General features: G+C 40.0%; 1 non-coding gene across 1 annotated transcript; it reads left to right on the plus strand.

The window, feature by feature from the left end:
* Positions 1–4,219: 4,219 nt before the first annotated feature.
* On the plus strand, positions 4,220–4,326 carry LOC141625448 (small nucleolar RNA R71). Its single transcript, XR_012535227.1, has one exon. It is a non-coding gene; the product is annotated as a small nucleolar RNA R71 (small nucleolar RNA).
* Positions 4,327–10,857: the final 6,531 nt, after the last annotated feature.

Genomic DNA, 10,857 nt, shown 5'->3' on the forward strand with positions numbered 1-10,857 from the left:
TTAGAGACGAGGAGGAGGTAGTTGGAACGGCGGGTGTTGAGACGACAAATTTTTCTAGGCAAGATAATAGAATCGGCATCCTTGATCACCCACTCATATCCTTGGGCCGAATTATCATGTTTTACCCAATGAAACTTGTGGATATAAGTGTGTATATAAAGGAGGTTTCCACCTTTAACCAGTTTATAAATTTTGTATTCATTGAATTGTGGGTTAAAGTGCTTTGCCAATCTTGTTATCAAGCCTCCATTCACAATGAAACCCGCTATCTCTTTCTCTTCCTCCTTGAGGTCTAACCATCTCATAACCAACAATTGAAGGATATTGTATTCAATCTTTTTCTTCCCTTGGGCATTCATCTTGGAATCTAAATAGGCTAGGTCAATCTCGGTCATATACGTAGCTTCTTTCCTAGCAATCAAGGTGTTGGAAATGGACCTATGCCAATACCGTATACCCGGATAATGGATATACAAGGCATTACATTCTCTATATTTAGTGAACTTTCTCATGGAAATCTCCTTCCAAAGTGGCTTGGCATCAAAGTTGAGGGATTTCTTGTCGAAAACATGAAGGTCCTCAATTCCAAAAACCTTTCCGAACTCACCCTTAAACATCCTCCTACTCTTATTCTCAAGACGGAATTCGACATATTTTCGGGTCTCAATTTTATAATCCTTCAAAGAACTAATGAATTCTAAGGTCAATAAAGGGTATGTCAATTCATTCATGTCAAAGAGGGTATCTAACCCCATGGACCCGAAAAATGCCCTTGTTTCGTCTAGCACTCCCAACTTACCCAAGGTATCATGGCAAACAAACTTAGTGACGATAATTTTCTTCCTAGCAAGGGATTCAAAAGCTTTTCTATGAGCATTGGAAATAAAAGTTACCTCCGGATAATCTTTTAGTTGCTCAATCTCCGGTAAAGTGGTAGTAACTTCTTCCACGGCCTCAACCACTTCCCTTGCTTGGACCCTTGGTTGTTGTACCACCACTAGAGCATTAGCAGCTAGAACTTTTTGCCTCTTGGATAAAGTTGGGGCTTTGGGTGCTTTGGCGTTGCCCTTTGTCCTTGCCATTGTTGATTGCTCCTTTAAATTCGTGTCAACAAACTATGAGTATGCTTGAATGCTCCCTCCTTCTTCCAATTTCAATCAGATTTGCAATCAAATTGGGGGTTTTAGGATTTCACCCTAACCCTAGAAATTTTGATTGATTTTGTGGAGATTTTGATGTTAGAAGGTGTTTTTGTTGACAAAGGAGAGATTTGTTTTGATTATTAGCAAGTTCACAATTGATTTGGATGAATTTGGTTGAGAAATTAGTGTTTTGGATGATGGCGTTGATGTTTGTAGTGAGGGATTTTGTTGTGTTTGTGTTTAAAGAAAGATAGAAATAAAGAATGAAGACAAAGGTCGCGTATTTTTGCTCTTGTTACAGGTCGGGACGGGCCGCTCCTAATGGGGACGGGCGGATTTTGAATCAAGATTTTTTTTAAGCCATGGGGACGCCTGACCTGAGCTCAGCTCGAGCGGGTCGATAACCGGGACGCCTGCCCTGATGGTAGCTCAGGCGGATTCTGCTGTAGTTCATTTATTTTATTTTCTTCCTTGCCTCAGCCCCCACGAGCTCAGGTCTGCCTGTGGGGATCCTTTTCCCCCAATTTTTTTTTTGCTTCTTCATTTCCTATATATGAGGTTGCACTAAAAAGGCTTGGCTAGCATAGGCAATTGCTTCCCCACACTTGATCATCAAATACTACACATTCCAAACACATTAGAATCCCTCCCTCACTTGCTCTCATGCTACACAAATTCTACAAACAATACAAATAAAATGCAATGCAAAATTTGAGTAATGTACAAGTTAAATGAAATGCAAGTTAAGAGGTTAGAATATTTACAAATGGTGGTTTAGGAAGGACTCGACCAAATTCTCGTTCTTTTGAGAGGTGTCAAGGGGGTAAAGTAAGGACGTTGTTGATGTTGCCCAAGGCCTTGAAGAAGTAGTCGAATGCTTGTTCATTTTCATGATAAAGATCTTGCATGGACCTTGGCACATTGTTGTCTTCATTCATGTAGTAATCTGAGTCAAAGAGGTGACAAGGGTCTACATAGCCTTGGTCTAGAGTCATAGCATTCCCACTGTATGGGTTAACAAGTCCTTCAAACTCATCATCCCATAGACCATGTACTTCTCTTGCTTCAATCCCTATATCGAGTGGATCATGAGTTGACACTAGAAACTCTCCTTCCTTGTTATCATGGCCAATGAGGCCTCAATCTATAGTTGTCATGGGTGAGCTTTGCAAGCTTTCATTCTTATTGTGAGAAATTCTACGCTCACTGAATAGAGCCATTTCAACATTATCAATATCTTTCTTCGAATTGGGAGGCGTGTCTTTGCCCTTCTCTTTAAGATTTCCATCTTTCCCTTGTTCTTTGAATGGATATTCCATCTTCTTCTAGTCACCTCCCCGAGTATAGTGATCAACCGTAAAGCATGGCTCAACAAGTTAGGAGCTCTCATAGTCTTATCAAGATTAAAGGTGATTGTTTTATCACCAACTTCAAGTGTGAGCATCCCGTGCTTTACATCAATCACCTCTCCAGCGGTGTGTAGGAATGGTCTTCCTTGAATGATTGGAATATTGGAATCTTCCTCCATGTCAACAATAACAAAGTCCACCGGTATGAAAAACTTTCCAACTCTCATGAGCACATCTTCCCATACTCCTAGTGGTTTCTTTGTTGTCCGGTCCGCCATTTGTAAGGTCATGTTAGTGCACTTGAGCTCTTCCACCCCTAGTCTTTCACATACTGAATATGGCATGACACTCACACTTGCACCTAGATCACAAAGTGCCTCGTTGATTGTGGTATCACCAATGGTACATGGAATGGAGAAACTTCCCGAATCTTTGAGCTTAGGTTGGGAATTCCCTTGAAGAATTGCACTACTAATAATCTTTGTGAAGGCAATGGTTTCCAACTTCCTTATGGACTTCTTCTTGGTAAGGATATCCTTCATGTATTTTGCATAGGCCGGAACATGGTTGATTAGCTCCGTGAATGGCAGAGAAACCTCTAAGTTCTTCACAATCTTCATGAACTTTCCAAGTTGCTCATCAAGCTTGGGCTTGGCTTGGCGACTTGGGAATGGAAGTCTAATTACAATAGGCTCTTTTTCAACTTCTTTGGCCTTCTCTTCACTTTTCTTCTTTGATGAGTCATTGGTAGTTGGCTCTACCATTTTAGGATTTATCCTCAATGGTTCAACTACATCACTTTGCTTGACATTTTCCTCAAAAATATTCTCTTCAATTGGCATCTTGGGTCCTTCATATATTGCACCACTACTCAAGTGGATGTCATTAATGGTCTCATATATTGTGGGAGGATTACCTTGAGGAGGCAATTTTCCTTTTCCTCTTTGGGAACATGAAGAGGCCAATTGAGATAATTGAGTCTTCAACATCTTGGTGTGAGCAAGTTTATTGTTGATGCTAGTGTCTTTGGCTTGGCTATCTCTTTGCATTTGAGCAAAGAAAACTTGTTAGCTCTTTTGCATTTGGAGGACCTCTTTTTGAACATCAAAAGCTTGGTCATTGGATTGATTGTAAGAGGGTTGGTTTTGGTTGAAGTATGGTCTTTTAGTAGGGTTTCTCATTGGAGGTGGGGTGTATGTAGGTTGAGGGTTTTGGACATTTTGGCTTTTGTATGAGAGGTTTGGGTGGAATTTGGTGTTTTCATTGTAATAGTTGGAGTAAGGGGTGCCATTCTTGTATGCTTGGAAAGCATTCACTTGCTCATTTGTTCCCCTATATTCTTGTTGATCATGTCCCAAGGTTCCACAGCTCTCACACACTCCATTTGGGATTGAAGATGTTGCCACCATAGCATTGACATGTTATTTTGGTGATTGAGAAGCTTCATCAAGCTTGGCCCTGGCTTTCTCAAATTTTATGTTCATGGTGTCAATATGAGCACTTAGTTGGGCACTCAATTGTATGACGGAGTCAACTTCATGTCTCCCTCCTCTAGTATCTTTTCTTGGCCCACTATATTGAGAGTTGTGAACCGCCATCTCTTCGATCTTAGCCCAAGTTTGGTTGTCATCAACCTCGGTGAATCTTCCATTAGAACCCATGTTGAACACATTCCTTGAGTCTTCATATAAGCCATTCAGAAATTGTTGGACAAGAAACCATTCGCTTAGTCCATGATGAGGACAAGAGCGACATGTATCTTTGAATATCTCCCAAGCCTCATATAGAGACTCTTCATCTCTTTGCTTGAACCCGGTGATTTGGGCTCTCAACATGCTAGTCTTCTCCGGAGGATAGAACTTCTTGTAGAAGGAAAGTTCTAACTTCTTCCATGAATCAATACCAAGAGTAGCCTTGTCTAGGCTCTTTAACCATTGCTTTGTGTCTCCGATCAAGCAAAATGGAAACAATACCCATCGAATTTGGTCTTGAGTCACCCCATTTTAGGGATTGCATCAAAATAGTCACAAAAAGTTTCCATATGTAGATGAGGATCTTCACTAGGCATCCCTCCAAATTGACTTCTCTCAACTAATTGTATTAATGCGGATTTAGCAATGAAGTTACCGCTTAAGTGAGGTGGTGTTGTAGTACCATTTGGTATGTTCTCCTTGGTTGGTACGGAATGAGATGAAAATTTAGGCATTGTGGGTTGATTTTGTGGTTGGTTTTGAATTGGGTTCTCCTCTCCTTCTCTTGTAAAAGGGTTGGTAAACTCAACACTATTCGACAACACCAATGTCCACAAGTTCTCCAATACCCAAACTTGTTAGAGTCCCACTAATGGTTCTTCTAATGGTGGTCAAGGTTCTTTCAATCTCGGGATCAATAGGCAAAATTCTACTTTGTGATCTCCTAGACATGCAAAAAGCAAACAACTAGAAAACAATTAAAACTATCTTGAGGAACTTGACTTCCTCAAGGTTAAGATAGACACAACTAAAAACAACAAATAACAATTCAATTGAACACCGTCCCCGGCAACGGTGCCATTTTTGATTCGGTTTAAAACATTCCGTCTAAGCTAACCAATCAAAACAATATTTATAAACTTAACTAACTACTCTTAGTAGAGTGGTAAGTAAAGGTCGGATCCCAAAGGACGGGTATTGAATCAAGTTATCGGTTGTAGAGAGCTATGTCTTAGGGTGTCACAAATTGGGTTGAGTTTGAGGTTTGCAATCTAAACTACTTAACAACGAAATGTAAAGAAATGAAAGCAAAACAAAGTTAGTAAACAAATAGGGATTGTAAATGATTGATTAAGGCAATAGGGTGTCATGGGTTTATAGGGGATTCATGGTGAAGATCATACAAACATGTTTTCATACATGCAAGGAAATTATTGTTGTAGTGGAATCGAGTTAGTTTATGTCTAACAACTTGTAGGAAGATTTGGGTTCCGGAGCCGAGTCGGTCAAGACTGTACAACACCTACAAGTCGACTTAGTTTCTTCCTATTGAACTATATGCATGGTCTAACAAGCCTTGAGTTAGTTTATATCTTATAAGTCTTGTTGAATAGATAAAAGATTCATGCAAGGTTGTCAATCAAGCAATTCATCAAGCATAACATGTGCATAAGTTGAAACTACAACAAGCAAGCAATCTTATGAAAGCATATTAGATTAAGTATAGATCTACCCCCATGATTAATTCCCCTAATCCTCCGTTAACCCTAGCTACGAGACTACTCACTCATGGTCATGGTAAACATGTTAATAAGGGTGTAAATCATACTAACAAGGTTAAACATGGTGAATAAGTAAAGCAATAATTAATTAGGCAAAGGGTAAAAGAGATTATACCAACTTAAAGATGATCGAAATAATAAGCAAAGAATAGAATAAAACTTGATAAATGATGAAGTGTTGTCAATTCTTCAATAAACCCCAAATTGTCTTCAAATTACCCAACTAAATCTAAGAACACTTGAATGATTAAAGAGAGATTAGGATTTGATTAATATTTAATTGTGTAATTACAACTAATAAGCTCTACTAAACTAGATTAGGAATTGGTAGATTAACTTCATTAAAACTTGATTAATACTTGGTGATTAATCCCCTAACACAATGGGGTATTTATACTAAGTACAAGTATTAGGGTAACTAAGGGCTAAAATGACGATTAAGTCCCTAAGAAGAAGATTAACGCCTTGCAAGTCCCCAAGGAGCCTCACGACCTCCCTTCACTAGACGTTCATACTGCATAGGGAGGCGCCCGGTTTTGGTGTGAAACGCTCGACCTGAGCTTCGAGACACTCGGGTTGTTCTTGGGATGCCCGGTCTGAGTCTCGGGCCGCTCGGGCTGCTTCTGGGATGCCCGGATCATTGATCAGCATAGTTTCCTCTTCTTGGACTGCCTCAAGACCCGTGGGGATCTTTGAGGGGTCGTGGGGGTCCTCATCATTGCCCATTCTTCTTGTTATATCTACTTAGGCCTTTAGTATCGGTCTCCACTTTGATGCTTGGTCGTTATATGCGATCCATTTAGCTCCAAATTGCTTCATAAATGCAAGGCTTGCATTCCTCTCCTACCAAGGACACAAAACCTCAAAGAATATGCAAAGAAGGAGGCTAAAGATAAGAAACGGCCCTAATACATGCTAGAAAGCAAAGGAACGAGGCTCGTTCAGGGACTAAAAGTGCGCAAATATGAGTCACATCATGGGGTTCAGGTAGGTGACTAACAATATAACCTCATGCGAGTTTAACTTACTCACGACCTTTTGATCATAAACCAGACAGGTCAATGCTCGGAGGAAGATCTTCAGAGTGACATGTTGAACATCATTAATCAACATGTTACTCGAAGTAAGTGCAGGCTTACTAGTGAAATAGGGCATATAGCTGCTAGCCCCACACTCAGTCGGGATATCTCTAAGAAATCCCTCCCTAGGTCAGTCAAGTCTAAGATGAGAAGCAAACTGGTCAATGGACAAGAGAAAGTCGGTGTTCATCAAACGGAACTCCATGGTCTTAGATACCACATCATAAGCAAAAGAGCTCATAAACACTAGGATCAAGAAAGGGTAAGAGTGCTTCCTACGGTGATATAACCCCGTCAAACCCATGGTCTCGAAGATATGTCTCACATCCACCTCTATCTTCAGGTCATCAAGAATGCCCATGTCGATGCACCTAGTGGGTTTCATACGACGTTTCATCAACTCAACAAAGGCATCTCTTTGCTTAAAATCAGTAAAGACAACAGTAGGATTCTCAGGAACTGGTGGAACGTTAGGTCCCTACTTCTCGTCTCCCACCTCAGGCTCAGAGGCTCTCGATTTCTTGCTCTGACGGGTCACAGCGGCGGCTCTTGGAATCTGTTTCAACATGTTTTAACGACAAGAAAAGGATTCTTACTTGATCAAAATGAACTTTTCAAAGGATATTCATGGATAGAGGAGCAACAACTTAAAGTGAACCTTTTTAGACAACGAAATGTTTTTCTAAGTCACCGTACTTTCATACTTCACAAAAGACGGTTTCAAAGCTTCAAAACACCAAGTTTTAACAATTATTAGGAGTATTGGGATCTTAATCCCTCAAAAATAGATTCACAAAAAGATCATTATCACAAAATTTGGAGCTAAATTCAGTTTTGGGGCACTTTTAAGACGATGTTTTAAGACGAAATTTTGAGTTAAATTAGCCAAAATCAACCCTAACCATGATACCAACAACTTTCCTTACTCTATTTTCCCCTTTAGGTATGCAAAAGATGAACAAAAATCCAATTTGTAGCACAAACCCTAGAAATTTCGGCCCAAACATACTCACAAATCGGTTTGATTTTACAACTTCTAGCATAAATAAAAATGAATTAAAGCAATGTTTACCAAAATACAACAACTATAAACCAAAATCCATGGGTACAAATCGAATTTTTAGAAAAATCAACACTTTTATATGCTACCAATTGATTAAAAACAAAGAAAAAGAGTAGCAATCTTACCTTGGTTGAGTTGCAAATTGGTTGAATGAATTAGAAAGAAGATTTTAAGAGGATTTAATCACAATCTACCCAAGAAATTTGAGAGAAAAGGGTTTTAAGAAGAATTTTAGGGTTTTAGTAAGGGAAGAAATAGAAGAGAATGAGTGAAATAGAGCATATGAATCCCGTTATAATACGGGTACTGTAGCACTTACTCGATCGAGTGAATCGGTTATTCGATCGAGTGGCCTCTACTCGATCGAGTTGAAGTTCATCGATCGAGTTTCCGCTGGCAGATCCAACAATTTTGATCCAATAACCCAACTACTAGATCGAGTAGGGTCTACTCGGTTGTGTAGGCACTCGTACTCAGTCGAATAAGACTAGGAACAAGGTCAAAGGTTACGAATTCAGTTAACGATTCCGGGAAAACAATAACTCGTTCTGAGTCCAAGGTGTACTTGGAACTCATCACTGATTATTTCCTTCCAATTACTATCCATTAGCACTAACTCAAATGCAACTCGACTATCTCATCCGAACACTACACATATTATTCCATCCTATACCAATACTTTACAAAGTAATCCAACTATGACATACTTCAACTCACAAGTACATATAAAACAACAACATTATTCTCCTTTTACTTACGCATATCCAGATGTGATCGTCCAACATGTGATTACAATATATTAAACATTCCATTCAGCGAGTCAACTATTACTCAATACTCATACTTGCCCTATGGTTTGACATATCACGACAATCTGGGAATCACAAATTACGATTTACATTGTTACACTTATTCACAAGGGTATAACAAGTCATTTACCTGTCAAATTCCACAGCACCACATGACAATTAATACTACCTAAGGCATATATATTGAGACTTGCACTCCACTACTAACTGTCACATTAACAAATATTCTTATGCAACATCCAACACATCCGCCATTCTCTACCAAATACACACGCATTCCCAGCTATTCATAACACTTGCACGTTCTTGTAATACCACTTGCACACATAAGACATTACCACAAACTCAAACACAAATATGTCCACTTCACATACCACACACAACTATACACACGCAATTCCCGACTCAATATTCCCATATGAAGTGGCTGGCTTAAGCATATTGGGGGCAGGATTTTGGACTGAGGGCGCCTTCCCACCCAAAATCAAGCAATTGACGGGGGACCCAACACACACATATACCAGGTTCATTTTATTAGACTTACTACGTTCATTAGGCACATTGGCTACAGGTTCCAAAGTTGTCGCTCTGATACCACTTTATAACACCCCAATCTACCAAGGAGCCTTAACAACACCTTCCCAAGCAGATAAGGGCGTTACCATCTCGGTTGCCGAGGAACAGTAAATATCGAATGTCGATAGAAGAACAATTATGTCTATTTACAAGTTATCAACAAAATAAAAGATACAACTCGTGACACCTAACAACGACGAGATACTACCTCTGTCATGACTCGTGGAAGACAAGTCCCTCCAAAGCACCCAGCTAAGCTCCACATATCAACCTTCTAAGACCGACTGCTCACCATAATGGATCACGGCAGACACAACACAAGAAGAAAGCACAAACAACACCACACAAGCTCAGTAACTGAAGGAACACACAAAACTAATTACGACAAACTTACACCCAACACCTTCTCCAATCACCCAACTCCATCACATCTCCACACACCTGACTACACACTAAAGTGTGTAGCCCTGTCAGAATATCCATCGCAACAGATATTACACGCCGCCAGTGGGGGACCGCAGACGTTCCTACCAAATCCCCGCTCATCAATACCGAGCGATAACCCAAGTTCCTTAATGTGCACATCCCCTCCTGTGGCGGGTTCCACATAGGGCAAAACAAGGGCGTGAAGCCACTCCCGCAAGTGACTCCACTCAGCCGAGGACGCACCTCGCAAACCAGAGGCAACACACACAACCCTCCCCACATTCGATCCACACTACCAGTCACAATACCAATACAATCGGACACAATAAAAAATATACTAAACAACCAACAATACTGAGTAAGAAAACATACCTTTAGCAATCCGCAGCAATACCGCATACAACCATAAGAGGACAAGCAAACACCATAACCACCTATTACAAACAGTATGACAATCTATTACTACTACCACAATCATAAACAGAACTAAGGGAGACGATGATGATGATGACACACCTATACATAGAATTACAACGACACGACCGATACCCGAATCATGCTTCCCATCCCCAAGGTGTCTCAACTCTTAAAGAGTTCCAAAAGAATGAATATGGGTGAAGGAGAGATATATGACGACAGTTAGGTTTAGGAGAAAATGAAACGAAATGATTTTGGTTCACGATTCCACGATTTATATTTTACCGCTGAACTACAGCAACTCGATCGAGTATGTAACTTACTCGATCAAGTGGCCTCTACTCGATCGAGTGACTGAGCTACTCGATCGAGTAGCCTCCGCTAGATCGAGCCTCCTAGACTCAAAGGGTTACTATGTTATAAGGCTAGACTCGTAAGGCTACCAAAGGTCTAGTCAGTTGTCTAAGGTCAGTCAACGACGGTCAACGGGTCCCTAAAAGGACGGGTATTACATTGGGACTATTATTGTCAATTGTGGGTGTAGCAGAATTATTTAGCAATTGTGTTGTATCTTTTATGCTGGAAAAGGGAGAAAAATATGGAGCAAAACAAAAGAAGAAAATAAAAAAGAACAAGAGAAAAAAAAAAGTGAAAGAAAAAAAATATATGCTTCATTGTCATTTGTTAAGGGAACAGAAGGTTGGTTACTAGAGTCTAATGCATATTTGGAGAGTATTTTATAA

The sequence above is a fragment of the Silene latifolia genome, chromosome X, assembly GCF_048544455.1.
Source record: "Silene latifolia isolate original U9 population chromosome X, ASM4854445v1, whole genome shotgun sequence".
In the NCBI taxonomy this organism is placed as follows: domain Eukaryota; kingdom Viridiplantae; phylum Streptophyta; class Magnoliopsida; order Caryophyllales; family Caryophyllaceae; genus Silene; species Silene latifolia.